Raw genomic sequence first — 16998 nt, 5'->3', positions numbered from 1 at the left:
GCTGATTGGATGTGAATGGAAAGAGACAAAGATGATTCTAGATGTCTAACCTGGGCCCCTTGATAGCTAATTATATTATTTTGCTTAGATAATGAATACTGGCATGAAGGAAGATTTAGGGGCAAAGGAATTTATTTTGGAGTTGCCGGTTTGAAGGGTGGTTTTGAAGGGGGAGGATTTAGAAGGATGACCAGGCTTGCATCACCACATCAGGTTCATTTGGTGCCCTGGATCAAATCCATGGCTTTGGGCATGATAGCCGAACACTCTATCAATTGAGTTACAGTCCCATCCCAGCAAAAGCATTTTAAATAAGCAGTTAAACCAAGGCCTCTTGAAACCCAGTGTTGGTGGCTTGAAGGCAAATGTGGTTGGCTATGGATGTTCTTTGACTATTGAAGTGAAAGTTAACAAGCAAGTAAGTGGTCAAGATGTCTGTGGGTACTCCCAAGTTTTCATCCTGTTGGATCTGCTTGTTTGGTAAACTAAGGCGACAGTCTGTTCTAGAATGGCCCCCTCAGTGATTCTTTTGGGTCCCACATGCTCTTGGGCTATGATTAAGGACTCTCTGGACAAAGCAGCTGCCTCTTAGGAGAATGCCACAGCGATCCTCATCTGGGTTGCATGGCTTCTCCAGGTGGAACCTGGTCATCCGGACCCCCTATTGCTCCAGCCAGTTTATAGGCTGCCTCCAGAGCCTTCCTCACTGCGGCTCTGTGACGAGCCCTCTTGATTTATTAATCAATTAATCAGTGCATGCTGAGGAGCTGCTCAGGGTTGTTAAACAGGGAAAACAAAATTCTGGGGCCCATCATTCAGACAGATCGTGATTAGGAACCAACCTCCCACGGATGGTCTTCCTGCCCACCCTGACTGCCCCATATTACTTTCCGTACAGGCCACTCAGTCCAGATGGGCCTCTGCTCCATAAAAACAGACAGCGCTTTTTTGAAGGGCATTTTTTTTTTTTGGTATTCTAGAGGAAAATGACTCCTGAGGTGAGTTTCATTTGTTACTCACAATAACTGTTGAATTTTGCAAATTCTGCCAGGCCCCAAATATGCCCAGGTGGCTCCGTTCATACGTGCATGGACAGTACTGTCCTATCCTGCTTTCCCCACAAGTGAAGTCATGGACCTGGAAGGGCTGGAAGGGTATTACCATAGCAAGGGCAGGACACAGTGGCTGCTCGAGTCGGGAGAGGTTCATTTAAAGGAATAAGGTATCTAAGGTCAGGCGGAACTCCAGGGACACAAGCAATACAACTCGGGAATGTGTTGATACCCATTCACATGCCAGAGCTATTTCTTTATGGAGTCCTGTTTCTGTGGAAGTTAAAGCAAAGTGAATGAGAGATAGCATCTTCATTACCCCTACGTATCTTTTAGCTATGACCTTGGAGCATAAGATATGGGGGTGGAGGTTGAGAAAGGACTTACTTCACAGCCCAGGCTAGCCTGACATTTAGCAATCCTTTGCAGCTCCCCTAGTGGTGGCGTGAGCTAGGTGCAGGTGTGAGCCACTACACTGCCTGAAGATTTTTATTAGTAGTTTGAGGTGAAGTGTGTGGAGGAAGCATCTTGGACTAGTCAGGAAATAGGGAAGCAGGTACAGCGGATAGCTCCTCATGGGGCTGGTGATGGATCCTAGGTGCTTGTAGAGGCACGCTGCCTGCTGAAGCAGGCTGGATCCTGGAGCTAGAATCTATTTGGTTAGTGTTCTTCCCCGTGGCAATGACTTAGACACATGTGACAGAGGCCAAAGTTTAGCAGAATAGATTCTCTGTTCCCCATCACAAGTGACACTTCCATCCCTTGCCAGCTCTCTGCTGCCCAGAATGGTGCACTCACCCCCACCATGCTGGACCAGGGAGCAGGTTGTCCATAATTCTTTAGTGGACATAGGAGAGTCAAAAATGACCTCCTTTGACTGAGCAGCAGGTTTTCTTAGAGGTTGTGTTTTGTTTAGCATCTTTCAAGTTTTCATCACCTGATTCTTGCGTGTGTCTGCCACCTGATGCTTTTCCTAGTCTGACTTCTTCCTGGTGGATGCTGTGCAAACTGTCAAACCCTTGGATTGTAGACATCTAAACACTGACTTACATCCTGTTCCTTTATTCTGCTTGTGTGTCCTCTAGGACCCTGCTTTCTCTGCTGTGATTCACGACAAACTCCAGGTCCCTAATACCATCAGGAAGTCATGGAATGACCGAGACAACCGCTGTGACATTTGTGCCACACACCTGAACCAGCTAAAGCAGGAAGCCATCCAAATGGTGCTCACGTTGGAGCAGGCCGCTAGCAGCGAGCACTATGATGCCTCCCTGGGCTCACCTCCTCCGATCTCCAGCATTCCCACCCTGGTGGGGTCCCGGCACATGGGTGGGCTCCAGCAGCCCAGGGAGTGGGCCTTTGTGCCTGCCCCCTACGCCACGTCTACCTACACAGGCCTTGTCAGCAAACACAGCGGCAAACCCAACAGTCTTGGGGTCAGCAGTGGCGCAGACAAGAAGAGTGGATCCCCGACACACCAGGCCAAGGTCAGCCTCCAGATGGCCACCAGTCCCAGCAATGGGAACATCCTTAACTCGGTGGCTATTCAGGCTCACCAGTATCTGGATGGCACCTGGTCCCTTTCAAGAACCAATGGGGTTACCCTGTACCCCTACCAGGTAAGCACCTCTACAAGCAGGGAAATACAGGGGTTCCCTCCTCAGGTATTGAAATGAACACGTACTCCAGATCTCCCTCTAGAAGTGAAGAGTCAAGGCAGCGGTGGGCTATACCTCTTTCTCCTTTGGCAAGCAGAGTTCTCACCAAGGAGCTCCAGTCAGGCCTGCAGGCTTTGGGAGAGTATCTGTCAACTCCCAATTCCTAACCGCTTCTTGCTTAGCTAACATCTCTGCCCCCCACCAGCTTTACTGTGTGGGCTAGTGAATAAGAGCAAAGGCCTGGAAATGCTCAGTCTGGCCAAATACCCTGACCTGCACACATGCTAGAAAAACAATTTTGCACAAAGGGATTGCCCTATCCCAGGTTCGAATCTCTCACTTTGGAATTGATAGCACAGTAGTAAGGACTAAATAAAGGGACACACACACACACACACACACACACACACACGCACACGCACACGCACACGCACACGCACACATGCACACACATGTAGTATGTTGTCTAGCATATGCTATGGTATTGTCCTTCATAACAGGAAATTTAGAAATTAAGACGAACAGGTGAGAGTGTTTTGACCCCGAAACTGCAGTGGCTCCCTAAAATTAGAATCTTTAAAGCAATTGATGAGTTATGCAGGGCATCACTAATAATCTAGACGAAGGCCTGTGTTGGCCTCCCGTTCCCATTGTCAATACTTTCTGAATGGGGTGGAGGACCTCTTGTCCCTTGGCAGACTTTTACATTTTTCTCTCTGAGACTCATCTTTATGTTGGACCTGGTCACAGAAGCCTTCCCCCCGTGGTTTTCTCCTTTCCTCTTTTTAGGCACTGAAATGAGCACTATCTTCAGGCCTCTTTATATGGAAGTAAGAGAGCAGGTCTCTAATCTGGAAAAAATCGGAGTTCTGATCTAGATATGATAGTGCATCCCAATACTAGGGAGACATAAAAATCTAGAGTTTCGGGCTAGTCTAGGCTACAGAGACAGTTCAAAGCCAGCCTGAGGTACATAGTGAAACCTCCTCTAAAAAAACAACAAAACTCCCCAAATAAACACAAACCAAGCAAAAATATAGGAAAAATAATCTGTCCTGATTTTTCCTAGGGAGCTTTCTGTTGGATGAGGGTCAGAATCAACACATGTACTCTGTCCTCTGGGTCTCCTGGGTAGGGACAAGTGCAGCTCTTGACTGTCACTGATGTGGAGAGGTGGCCATAGTCATGGGGTATTAGGAAGGTAACTGGTATATCAGATAATTCTGAACACCCCACATCACTTCTTGTCTGTCCTGTGAGCAGCCTTCTCTTATCATATTGTGACTTAGACTTCCTTCATCAAGTGTGTCCCCATCTTTCAGGGGCCTCAAGAGTCGTCCATAGACTTTCTGGAATCAGCCAAGAAATGAGGGGGAGGTGCTGAGGCCCCCATAGTGGGTCTGAGGCTTAGCCTGGGTATGTACAGTGCTTCCATTGATATTCTACTGCCAAGAATCCAGGGCTTTAGCTCCACTCCCCTGCAGGAGAAACTGGGAAAGCCAACACACCCATGTGCCCAGAGGAAAAATAAACTGAGTGAGGGTACACAGAGCAGTTTTGTGACATGAGGCAAAAAATACAGGGAAGCATAAAATGAACTCAATGTGGCTGATAAAATCTGAGTACTTTATCATTCCTCCAAATAATTTGATTTAACCCTGCAGTGGGCCTGTAAGGCAAGGAGGAAATGGTTAGACCTTCTGTGTATAGCCAAGGAGCATGATGCTTAGAAAAAGTGACTGACTTCTGACTACACAGCCCGTGGGAGAGCAACACTAGCTTGCCCACCGTGTTCCCTCCAGCCTTCCTGCCTTGGCCCTGTGCAATCCCCTGTCAGCATTTCCCACATGCGGCTTCCTTTCAGACCCAGAACAGCAAAGAAAACAAAATTCTTATTTTGACATGAAGGACCTGAGCAACCATTTGACTTTTAGATGAAGCTCTGTGTGGTTTATCTACATATACCACATTATATCATATAACTATATATTTATACACTGTATAAATAGGATAAGGAACCAATAAGGGAGCCTTTAAGGAGGCTGCATAGCCTGGTCTTGAAAGTCACTGCTTAGGGCTCTGTGTTAGCTGTCTTTTATTTTTTTTTAATTTTGTGTTTATGAGTTTCTTGCCTGCATATATGTATGTGTAGCGAGTGTGTGCCTGGTGCCAGCAGAAGCCACAAAAGGATGCCAGATCCCCTAGAACTAGAGTTACAGACTGTTGTGAGCCACCATGGGAATGTTGGGAATCAAACCTGGGTCCTCTGCAAGAGCAACAAGTGCTCTTAAGCACTGGACCGTCTTCCCAGCCTCTGTGATAGAATTCTGTCATTATAACAGATAGAGGACATGATGACATTAGAGAAGAGAAAAGTTAGTTGCTCTTACAGTTTTTGGTCAGCCGGCCTCTGTATTAGTTATTTTCCTTAGCACTCTGACAGGATATCTGAAAAAACAACTTTAAAGGAGGAAGTTTTATTTTAGCTCCATTTTGGTGGGAAAGTATGGAGGCGAGTGGCTCCATGATAGCATGGGGGTGAGATTTCTTCCTTCCTCACATCTCCACAGAACAGAAGCAGAGCGGGGAGTCCTGGTGCTCATCTGGCTTTCTCTGTTATATAACCACATTCAGGGTTGGTCTTGGCTCCTCAGTTAATCTTACCTGAAAGCAAGCCCACAGATACGCCCAGAGGTATGTTTCTTATGAATTTCTAAACCCAGTTGTGTTGACAGTGGAGATCAACCATCAGAACCTCATAGCATTGGGGCCTGTGGTGAGACAACCTATGTAGTACCTTGATGCTAGGAAGAAAGAGAGGAGCCCAAAGCCTCAAGAGCATGCCCCCAGTGACTAAAAGACCTCGCGTTAGGCCCCACCTCTGTCCTACCATCTTCCAGTGGTAGGTGCCGTTCTGGGCCAAGTCTTTCTCATATGGGTCCCTGGGGGAGCAATCAACACCAGACCACAGCTGTCAGGAACAGAATATGTCTTCATTATGGAATGGTATGCTTTTTTATTGTTTATCATTTAAAAATACACAATGCATTTAAAATATTTTTAAATTATAAGAAGTAAAACGTATTTGTTTTTAAATAAAACAGAGACTCTATGAAGTTTAACTATGATTTTCAAAAGCCTACATCACATAGAAATAAGTTATTTAGTCATATTTTCTCCAAGAAATACACTTGCAGTTTGTAACCTTTTGATGAGACTCAGGGCTTTGACTTTCTCTCGATGGGCTGTGCATATTTTCCCATGCTGTTATGTATTTTTCTCAGATATGATCTTTGGGGCTAAAAGAGTAGCTCACTGGCTTAGCACCTCCAAGGCCTCCTTTTTAATACTTAGCGCCACAGAGAAAAGTAAAATATGATGTCTGATGTTAACATGACATTCTGTAATGATGAATATTTACTCTATGAAGGCATTCTAATGGCTCTAACAAGCATCAGTATTAGAGTTTCGGTTCTGTGAGTATGAATCACATGCCCAGTTGAGCAGCCTTCAACCCAGGTGGTATTTTTACCATGTCTCTGATAGTGCTGTTTGTACACTCACGTTACACAGACAATTCACTTTTCGCCTTCCACACTAGAAATCGTCAGAGCCAATATCTGGACTCAGCTGCTACACCAGGACCAAGAGTCATGACCACAGCTTTAATGTAAAATACCCAGGGATGGAGATGTATGAGAGGGAAGTTGCCTGAAGGGAAGATTAAGGACGATGGGTATATTCCTTTTATAATATATGCACAATTCTCATTTTCTTCCACCTCATCTCAGATGAAAGAGAGTCTCTTGTACAAGAAGAACTATTTTTTTAAAGCCCTTTGTCATGGAGTGGGCGCTGTGCTGGGTGTTGGGTGGGCCTGCCTCCTTGGGCTGGAAACCCAGGTTCCTGTCCGGTGGTCTTCACAGTGAGGGAGGGGCCAGGCACACTGAACAATGAGGTCGACGAGTGAGCACAAAGGTGGAGTGATCCTTGGCCATTCTGAGATTGTGAGGAAGAACTTGGAATCCTGCTCTTGTTGTGGCTTAAAATCAGACTCAAAGATGATGTGTACAAATTCTCATCTTGAAATTGTCCTGGATGCATTTTATTGGCAACTCCAGAGCTGACCGACTCATGTATTTCCCCTGAGTAATGACTAAAGGGACCAGAGGAAATCTCTCTGGGATAAAGAGATTTGGGGTCTGGCTATGAATCAGTATCCCACGTGTTGTGACTAGGTCACCCTGATGCCCTGGGGCGTGGGCTCCCGGTCTAGCAGACTGAGTGTCTCCTGTTGTGAACATCTCCCTGCAGTAAATATTCTGTAGTTCGCGGTCTAGCCGGCTCGTCAGAGATGGTTGACTGCCCTGAAAGCCAGCTGCAGGCCTCCCTGCTCACCCACACTCCCACTCCCCTCTGTGGAGCAGATTTCCTCTGGCCCAGAGCCAGAAGTGTTCCTTGAGCAGGGAAGCAGCTAGAGTTTAATGAGTGTCCAGGGTACCCCTCCACTTCCAGGAACCTGAGCCCGTGGAGATATTATTGAAGGGGAGGCTGTCCTTCTGCACCTCGGATGTGGCAGAGATGACAAATGAGGGCAGGATTCCAACAGGGAGCCTATGTCCTTTGTGAAGTTCCTGCCTCACAAGAGGGAAGAAAAAGAGTAATTTAGGAGGCACTGAGATTACATCAGAAATAATATACAAACTACAAATGCAATTTCTCATTTTTGAGAGTTGATTTCATAGGAGAAGATGAGGTAAACCCTTTCAAAGCCTGACATTCTTCTGTTGACTTTCAGACACTCAGTGTACTGTAAATATGCTCAAATCACCAACCATCATTTGACCATGCAGGTTTTGACACTGAAAGGATACGAGTTTGCCACTGAAAGGACAGTTCTCATACTCAGCTATAGATTATCTCCTTTTGAATGACAGCTACTTCGGCCTGATTCACTCTCATGATGGTTAAATGACCACAGGAACGACTGTTAATCTCAGGTTGCTGGCATTAGAATCATCTTCTGTGGGATGGCATCTGGTTCCTGCACCAGGGGAGGAGGAGGTCTGATCTAGATTCCTCCTTGGTTCAGAGTGTCACAAACTATGGTGTCACAAAGACCACAGTTTTTAGACGGATGAAAGGCTATTGAATTTTTTATCTTTATGGGTCCTCCACCACCCACCCACCCGTAAACTCTGAACAAAGAATGTGTTTGTGTATTTGGCTATGTGCAGCACATTTCTCAAGGATGTGATATCCAGGGTGAACATCCAAAGGAATGGGTGCATCTTATGAATGATGGATAGGGTCTTGGTCAGAAGGGAGCTCCGTAAGTGCATCAGGAAGTAAACAATGCTTTAAATCAGGTGACGTACTTTGCTGTTCATGTCCAGGTCAGTCTGTGGTTGTGGTACGCCGTGTAGGACTTTGTGGACATGATGAAGGAGCTTGAGATTGTCTGGGATTATCCAAGTGGACGTGGAGGGGGTCACAAGTGTCCTGATGAGAGTGAGACAGGAAGAGCAGAACTAGGCAGGGAGAGCAGGGCAGATGCCATGCTGCCGGCCTTGGCCATGGAGGAAGGGGCCACGGGTCAAGGAGGACAGACATCTGTAGAAGCTGGAAGAGGTGAAGAGACAGATTTTCCCTCGGAGCCTCTGAAGGAACTAGTTCTTCAGGTTGCCTTGGACTTCTCCAGAACTTTAAGATAATGGGTTAGTGTGGGTTTGTCCCAGTGACTCCAGGAAGCACCTGAAAGCATTTGGTAACTAACAGCCGTGATAAGGGCAAGTGAGATGAGGTTTGCAGACCTGCAGGGTGATGAAGCATGTGGGCTTTTCATCCCACACAAGGAACTACCTCACCCAGTGGGTTGGCCAGCATGTTATCAAGTGGGGCTGTTTCATTTGGCCGCCTCCACAGAACGAGAGGCTGCTGATACTGCCCCGTTTGTCTTCAGTCGTCTCAAGTTTCCCCATTGTTACAGACTCATGCTGACAAGCAGGCCCCAGCCACTCTCCACTGGCATCCAGAGATGACCATTGTGTTAGTGTTCCAGAGTGCTGAAACTGCAAGGACCATTGCAGACTAGGGGTGGAGAGCCTTGACTGGAATGAGCAGGAGGATGCTTCTCTTTTCTGTCAGGCCTTTGGAACGAAAAGAATAGGATCTTGTATGGTTTCTCAGAAAGTAATTCTTGCCTTTTCTGGTATCTTGAAGATCAAATGTGTTTGGAAGTCCTTTGGGAATTGTAGGCCCGATCATAAGGATTGGCTCACATCAGTTGTTACTAAGTAAATTGAAGACAGGCACTGGGGATCTGAAGCAGAGGAATGGCCGCTTTGCTTCTTTGAAAGATGTAGCATGAATCTTAAAAGTTCTTATTAATAAAATCAAATCCAGAGCCAAATATTGGGGTTAAAGCTGGAATATCAGAGAAGCAGAACAAGCCACAGCCACCTCACCTCGCCAATTCCTCAGCTGATCCTGTTTCCTCAGACTGGAAGCCTCTGAGTCCTCATCCAGAATAAATCTCTGCTGAACTGCTGCTAAAAGCCTGAAAGCTTAACCAGGCTATAGTTCCTCGTCCTCATGCCTTAAATACCTTTCTGCTTTCTGCCATCACTTCTTGGGATTAAAGGCACGAGTCACCATGCCTGGCTATTTCCAGTGTGGCCTTGAACTCACAGAGATCTGGATGGATCTCTGTCTCCAGAAAGCTAGGATTAAAGGTGTGAGTGCCACCATTTTCTAGCCTCTGTATCTAGTGGCTGTTCTGTTCTCTGACCCCAGATAAGTTTATTAGGGTGCACAATATTTTGGGGAACACAATATTACCACAGAAAGTGGAGTTCTCAGTTTTTGGCTACACACTAGAATTCTTTGCGAGATTTAAAAGAAATTCTAAAAGTCTTGTTTATACCGCAGTCCAGTAAAATGAGAACGTCTGAGGATGAGACTCTGGCCATGCTTTGAATGTTGAGTCCAAGAGCCCGAGGCTTAAGGGGTGATTCATCTACTACTGGTCTAATAACTCCACGGAAGGCACCAATGAGTTTCTGTAGGAAAGTTGTCCACTGTAACCAAATGCCTGGGACAAGCAGCTTAGAAGGCAGAAAGGGGCTAGGAGAGGTCTCACTGGGCCACACAGACATGAGGACCTGAGGTCTCCAGAACACATGCAAAGTTGGATGTGGTAGTGCATGTCTGTAATCCAGCTACAGGAGATGGGCCCTGGAGACAGGAGATCCCTGGAAGTATGCTGGTGCTCACGGTGGCAGATAAGAGACTCTGTCTCAAATAAGGTGGAAAGTGAGGCCTGACACCCAAGGCTGTCCTCTGACTTCCACATGCATGCCAGGAGAGAAAATTTTTTTAATAGGGAGAAGTCTATTTTGGTTTATGGCTTCAGAGTTTTTGGCTCCTGATTACTCAACCTTTTGACCTTGCTGCCCCTGGGCAATGGTGAGGTGTTTGTGGTGGAGGAAGCTGCTCCCCTCATGATAGCCAGGAAACAAAGAACAGAAGAGGAAGATGCCGAGGTCCCAAGGTCATCCTCAAGGGCATGTCATCAGTGACTTAACTTCTTCTTCCAAGGTTCTACCTCTTAAGGATTCTGCCAGCTCCCAGTAGTGCTAGGATGAGGACCTTTAGCAAATGACTTTAGCAAATGACTTTAGGGGGAACATTCTAGACCCCAAATGCATTGGAGAATAAAAAAGGAGGGAGCAGTATATTAGGTTTTTAGGGTTGTTCATGGTAGTTGAAGAAACAATACTCAAACCATAAAGTCAGTATCAAAACCACAGCCCTCTCTGCATAGAAACCAGCTTTCCACAGAGCATGTCACATTTTAAGTAGAAACAATCCTATTCCAACATTGGTGGACAAATTGATAAAGTACCAGGAGACTCCTTGGCCAACTTTCTCCCATGTTTGAGAGCCTTTTTAAGAAGGGGCTAGGGATACACATAGAGACTTGGATCATTTAAACTCCACAGGATCACGGATTTAAAATAATCCAAAAGAATAAACACCCTATTATTTGGGGGCCAATTTTGAAAGAACCAGGCATTCAGATCTAGTTTATGAATCTCATATTAGAAATACACTTTGAGACAGAACACTTAAGGCTTTCATTCTTGTTTTCCTAATTGATACGATTTTTATAAAATATATATATTCTTTTAACAGGATTTTCGTAATTTAGAGTTTTCAATAAATTGGAGATGTACAGTTTCCTTTCCACCTAACCCACCCAGGACATCCAGCTAATTAATATCAGATTGCGATGGGACTGTGCTAACAGTCTTTAGCATGACAAATTAGCCTGACTCTGTCTTAGAAAGATATTTGTGAGGATTAACTAATGAGTCATGTATTTCATATGCCTAAGTCACTCCCAGGGAGTAATTTGGATGTTTGGAAATTATATTAGGCACCTCTTTGGGGGTTGGGGAGACTATTCAGTGTCTTAACTATAGCACCTTTAGCCTCAAAGAGTTAACCCATCCTTTGCGTAGCTTAGGTGAGAGCCTGGAAATGATGGAGACGCTGTGGGGGAAGGGAAACCTTATGAAAAGCAGCCAGAACTGCACCAGTGGTTGCCACCAGAACTTGTCTAGCGACAGGTCCAATCCGGTCCATGATAGCTTCCTTCATCGGAGCAGGGCTGGCTCCCACTGTGCACCCGGCAGAGAAGAGCGGGGTAGCATGGAAGAACAGGCCCATTTGCTTGTTCACATACTCACGTTGGTTACAGCAAATCGCAGGAAGCAGACACGCCCTTGTGAATCAGATGTGTCAAGTGACCTGCCCAAGGTCGCCTGCCTAGGACTTGGACATGGCGGAGATGGACTCACATGCAGGTCTCCTATACTCCTGCGTATTCTTCTACCGCTGTCGGGAAAGGAGGCTGCTCATTCGGGTTGACCCCACAGGTGTCCCAAGCACACACTCCTGGTAGGATTTCTTTGGGGTGATGCTGTGCGCCTAGAATTTCCAAGGTTTGACTTGTGTCACTCTGCACAAGAGTGTGGAAATAAATGCTTTGCGCTGCTTTTCCTCACTGCAAGGTGTGGAGGCTGGAGGGGATAAAGGGGCAGATGGATAGGCCCCCAAAATGAGAGGCTTGGTGAGCAATGCTGCCACCTAGTGAGATGAGTGTTAGCTCACCCAAGAGGTGGGTTTAATAGACTTAATGGAATCATGTCAAAATGCTTTAGTTTCCTAAGAAAAGTGAGAGGAAACAGGATCCTTCTGTCGTCAATAAGGAGATCAAGGTATGACAGAGTGCTGTATGTTTAAATTGACTTTCCCAACACATGTCTTTGGGGAAAAGACCTTGTTGTTAGAACCTTCTAGGGAGACAGCTCTGTTTGACCGCCGTGGGGAAGGCAGCTAGATCAGTGTGTACATTCTGGCTCGCTTATCTATGATCTGAACAATATTTGTTGTGCTGTTTTTTTTTCTAACGTGTGTGTGTGTGTATGTGTGTGTGTGTGTATACACTAAATTTGTATATATATAATACATGCACATATAGATATCTCACAAATCAGCATTTTAATTTTTTTGAAGAACAGTACAAACCCTCCTCCCTCCTCCCCTAATCCTCAGCTGCTGTCACTCTACCTTGTCTCTCTGAATTTGCCTATTCTATGCATATGCTAATATTTCACACACATGCTAATATTCTATGCATATGCTAATACTCTATGAATACGTTAATAAGCGAACTCACAGAGTGTTGGTTCCATTGCGACTAGCTTACTTCACTGCGAATTTCCTTGGGGTTCGTTTGTGTTGAGCCACACATCATCAGAATTTCCTTCTTAAAATCTTTTAAAAGGTTATTATTATTTTTTACATGGATGAGTATTTTGTCTGCATGTATGTCTGAACACCAGGTGTGTGTCTGGTGCTCACAGAGGCCAGAAGGGGGCACTGGATCCCCTGAAACTAGAGTTACGGGTTGTGAACCACTATGTGGGTGCTGGGACTGGGACCTAGAACCTGCAAGAACAGCAAGTGTTCTTGACCACTGAGTCGTTCCTCGAGCCCTGGTATCTCCGTTCTGTTAAAGGCTACATAGTGTCCTGTGTATATACCATTTCCAGCTAATTCATTCATCCATCAGTGGACACTGGGTATCAGAATACCCTCCGGTTCTATGAACAATGCTGCTGTGTACACGAATGTTTAGTTTTCTCTCAGACTCGGCTTTCTATTCTTTTGGGTGTATATGCAGAATTACCAGCTCCTACGATAATTCCATTGGTAATTTGTTGGGGGATCTGCCACCCACCCCCGTGTCCCATAGCAACTTCGCCATCTTACATTCCCATCAATGATATATACTGGTTCCAGTGTCTCCTACATCTCTATAATACTTTTTTCTTTATTTTTTAGAGAGAAGAGAGAGAGAGAGAGAGAGAGAGAGAGAGAGAGAGAGAGAGAGAGAGAGAGAGTGTGTGTGCACTTGTGCATGCAGGCATGACTGCAGATGTGTGTATGTGTGTGTGGAGGCCAAAACTGATGTCTTCCCCAAGACAAGGTCTCTCTCCCTGAACACAAAGCTTGCAATTGAGATAGAGTGCCTGCTAGCAAACCCAGGGACCCTCCTGTTTCTGTCTTCTCGGAGCTGGGATTTCAGGGGTAGGCTACTGTACCCAGCTTTTATGTGAGTGCTGGGTATCAAACTAAGATCATCATGCGTGTCCAGGAAGCTTTTAACTGACTGAGACATCTTCTCAGCCCCCCTTTTGACTTTCTAATGGTGTCCATCCCAACAGGGGCAAAGTAGGAACTCACTCCTGCTGACTAGCGGTGTTGAACGTCTTTTCATATGCCTCTTGGCCATTTGGGAGATTGGGTGAACCACCTGACTGTCTAAAGCCTGTTTCCTTGTCTGCAGAGTGAGGTTGATAATATCAGTCTCCTAAGACTGTTGGGAAGATTGCAAATGGGAATGAGAAAACTCTACCTGGCTCTAGCTGCAGCTGTTCTCTCAATCCCTATGTCCTATCTGTAGAAAATGACGATCCTTCACTGAGGACTTGTAGGGAATCAACGGAACAGATTGCTTGCTGAGTGCGGCTCTCTGCCTTCCTTCAGCAGCATACTCAGGGGCCAGGAGGAGTTATGGGAAGCAAGCAACTCACCTCTAAAGAGCAGCAGCGGAAACGATAGAAACTGAAGCGTTGCTCATCTGCGCAGGCCCGAGCTGTTTTTAGCAGTGGCTTTGTGGTTAGTCTCTTGAACGCAGGCTCTCTGCAGAGCCGTTCCAAGGCTTGGAGATTCAGTCACTGCCCACTTCAAAGGCCACTGAGGCTGTCTCAGACCTTTTGTGGAAGACAAGGGTTTCCCTCTGAAGACAGCCTGTACTTTCTCATCTGAACAGCATTTTGATGGGATCGGGTATTGTAAGCATTAATGGCTGCTATCGGGATAGGTGGCCTACTCTGTCCAGGCACTATTAAAGCAAAACAGTGCTCAATCATAGTTTATGAGAAGCTGGCAATTTGGAGGTGGCAGTCTCTTTATTGAGCCCATTATGGGCAAGAGAGAGATTGGTACTGGAATGAGAATCTTTGTGCACAGTTACTGGTGATTTCTGAAGAAAACAGGACAACATGGCTGTGCTGTAGTTAAGAGTCATTTAGAAGTCCCACCATTGTGGGCCAAAGGCTCCAGCTCTACTTGAGGGAGGAGCTGATTCACCATCCGCTGATAAATGGCTCAAACTTGGCCTATGTTTCGGCTCTTGCACAGCCTTCCCTCTGAGAAAACCCTGGAGACAATAAGGAGGGGGCAAAGCTCCAAAGTCTTAGTGCTTTGGTCCTCTCTGCTGCTGTTACAAGCCGGGATAGCTTTCTCAGCTGCTCCAAGGTGAAGTCGCATTCTGCTCCTGGCTTTGTTAGCCCATACGGGCATCTCTGAGCATCCAGCGTTTCACATTCCCAACTCCTACACTCAGTTTTGTTCACCGGCTCTCAACTTGGCAGCCATCTTTAAATATCATTAATTTAACACCACAGTAATAAGAAAATAAGAACTACAGCCAACACACATATGCTCATTATATGCAGTGTGCTATATAGTAGACACACTGTTCTATAAGCAGAGTGCTTCCTGTGGGCATCATCTCCAGAGGCTTCATGGCAGTCCTGGGTAAGCAGATAATAAAAAGATGAATGATGAACTAATACAAAGAAATGCTACCTGCACAGGGGAATGATACATTTCTGGACCCCCCCAGACTTTTGTCAGCAAACATTTAGCTGAGACCCTGTCTCAAAATAGGAAGGGGGAAAAAGGATCTGGTGTTGTAGGCTCATGGCAGAGGGACCCTGAGTTCAATACCCATAACCACACAGAAGGGGTGGGGAAGGGAGAGGGGGCACATTTCTACACGAACAGTAATGTAAGTTTCATGTTAGTTACCAGCTTGGTCCAGAGTCTCTGGTTTTGTCTGACCGAGAGCATTAAGGAAGCGCTGCGTAGATCCTTCCTTTTTGGCTGCCTAGCCCTGACCTTCCTTCCCCTCTCCTTCCTTGCTTTGCTTTGAAGCATACAACCATGGTGGCTGCCAGGGCTACTGGTCTAGGCTTGTAATGGCCCACTCTCTCCCTCACCTCACCCCTACTGTTTGGGTTCTATGGACAGTTTACTTCTAGCTCTGAAGATGAATCAGTGATAGGTAAAAGAGTCATCAATGAAAATTGCTTATTTTTCTTATTTGCTGTTAGGAACTCATCTGAAAGATTCAGCCAAAAAGAAAATAGGAAGTAAAACAGGGTCCTTATTTAAACACCGCAAACTGCTTTGCCTCTCCAAAGCAGCTGTAAGGTAAATGGAAAAGGAACCAATGCAACATGCAGGGCTAACTGGTCTGTAGTCAACAAATATTTCTCAAGGTGTGTAAGTTTCTGGTATAATCTCCTTGTAAACATTATGGACAAATTGTGCTTGACCCCAGACTAAGAAGCAAATCTGGGGTAAGGGTTCAAGGAGATGGAGATAAGAGCAATCTGTAAACACAGGCAGTCATCATGAGAATGTGATGTGGGGAGCTGGGAAAGACGCCCAGGAGAAGGCAGAACACTTACGAACAGCAAATCATGGATTTTCCCCTTAGTACTATGTGCAAGGCTCCTAGTAGCTGGGTGGTGTGAAGTGGCAGGTAGGTGTGACTCAAGTGGGTCCAGGGGAGCACATTGTTTGAGCAGACACAGAGAAGGAAGAACTGATTATGGATTTGGGAGGTTGATAGTCACAGAGGCTTATGGGTACCACAGATATTTAAGAAGAAGCCAGAGACCTTGAGGGTTGGTTGTGGAACAGGTGCTGGGCCATTCACAAATGCAGGGAACAAAGGAGGCCCAGGTCAGTGGGCAAGAGCTCATGTTCAGCCGTGTGAGAACATGTGAGCTCTTGCTTACTCCTCTGGTCTGGAGACAGATGTGCCTGAGGGTCTAGTTAGGAGTGAGGCTTCCTTGTGTGTTGGAGAAGGGCACAGATGAGCTTAGGCACGCAAGGGAAAGCTGTAAAGACGGTTCTGGAATTCAGGTCTTCCTAGGTGGACAAGGAAGGCCCTGAGGAGTTCTGGAAACCTTGTTCTAGGTCTGGTTGTTATGTGCAATGCACTGTCAGTCGCCTCACACCAGAACTGACATCTGAGAAGTACTGTTGCTATTCTGTGACCTCACTGCATAGGCTTGCACATCCATCCCTCTGTTCAGCAATCATTTGTCCAGCCGGTTACTGTGGGGACACAAAGGACTAACTTCAGACACCTGAGGTGAGAAACACTACCTCAGGTGTGTTTTGGTATGGGAAATCAATGAGGGAAAGGCAAATTGCGTTTCTTCTGTGGTGTGTGTGTGTGTGTGTGTGTGTGTGTGTGTGTGTGTGTGTGTGTGTTTGCACTCATGCCAGTGATCTTTTAGGGATGGCAGAATGATTCCTTGCTCCTTATAGTGAACAGAGACCATAGCCTAGATGCTGCTGCTCCTCATAGTGAACAGAGACCATAGCCTAGACGCTGCTGAACGATGGGGATTTCGCAACTTGTAGAACCAGGCGCCAGGAATTCCTGCTGCCGGGCTCAGTTGCTCCTTCAGAGAACTCTGACCCCTGACCCCTGATGGTGTGGTTTATGCTGCCCTCCAAGCCCCACATTTGCCGTGTGTCATCAGTAAACACAGCAAAGGCTACAGTGTCCTGCTGACCTGGCTTCACGATCCCACCTGCATTGTCTTCCTGGAAACGAGCTCATTCTTAAG

Source organism: Peromyscus eremicus, chromosome 15, assembly GCF_949786415.1.
Source record: "Peromyscus eremicus chromosome 15, PerEre_H2_v1, whole genome shotgun sequence".
NCBI classification, from domain to species: domain Eukaryota; kingdom Metazoa; phylum Chordata; class Mammalia; order Rodentia; family Cricetidae; genus Peromyscus; species Peromyscus eremicus.
Note: the sequence above shows the minus strand (reverse complement) of the source record.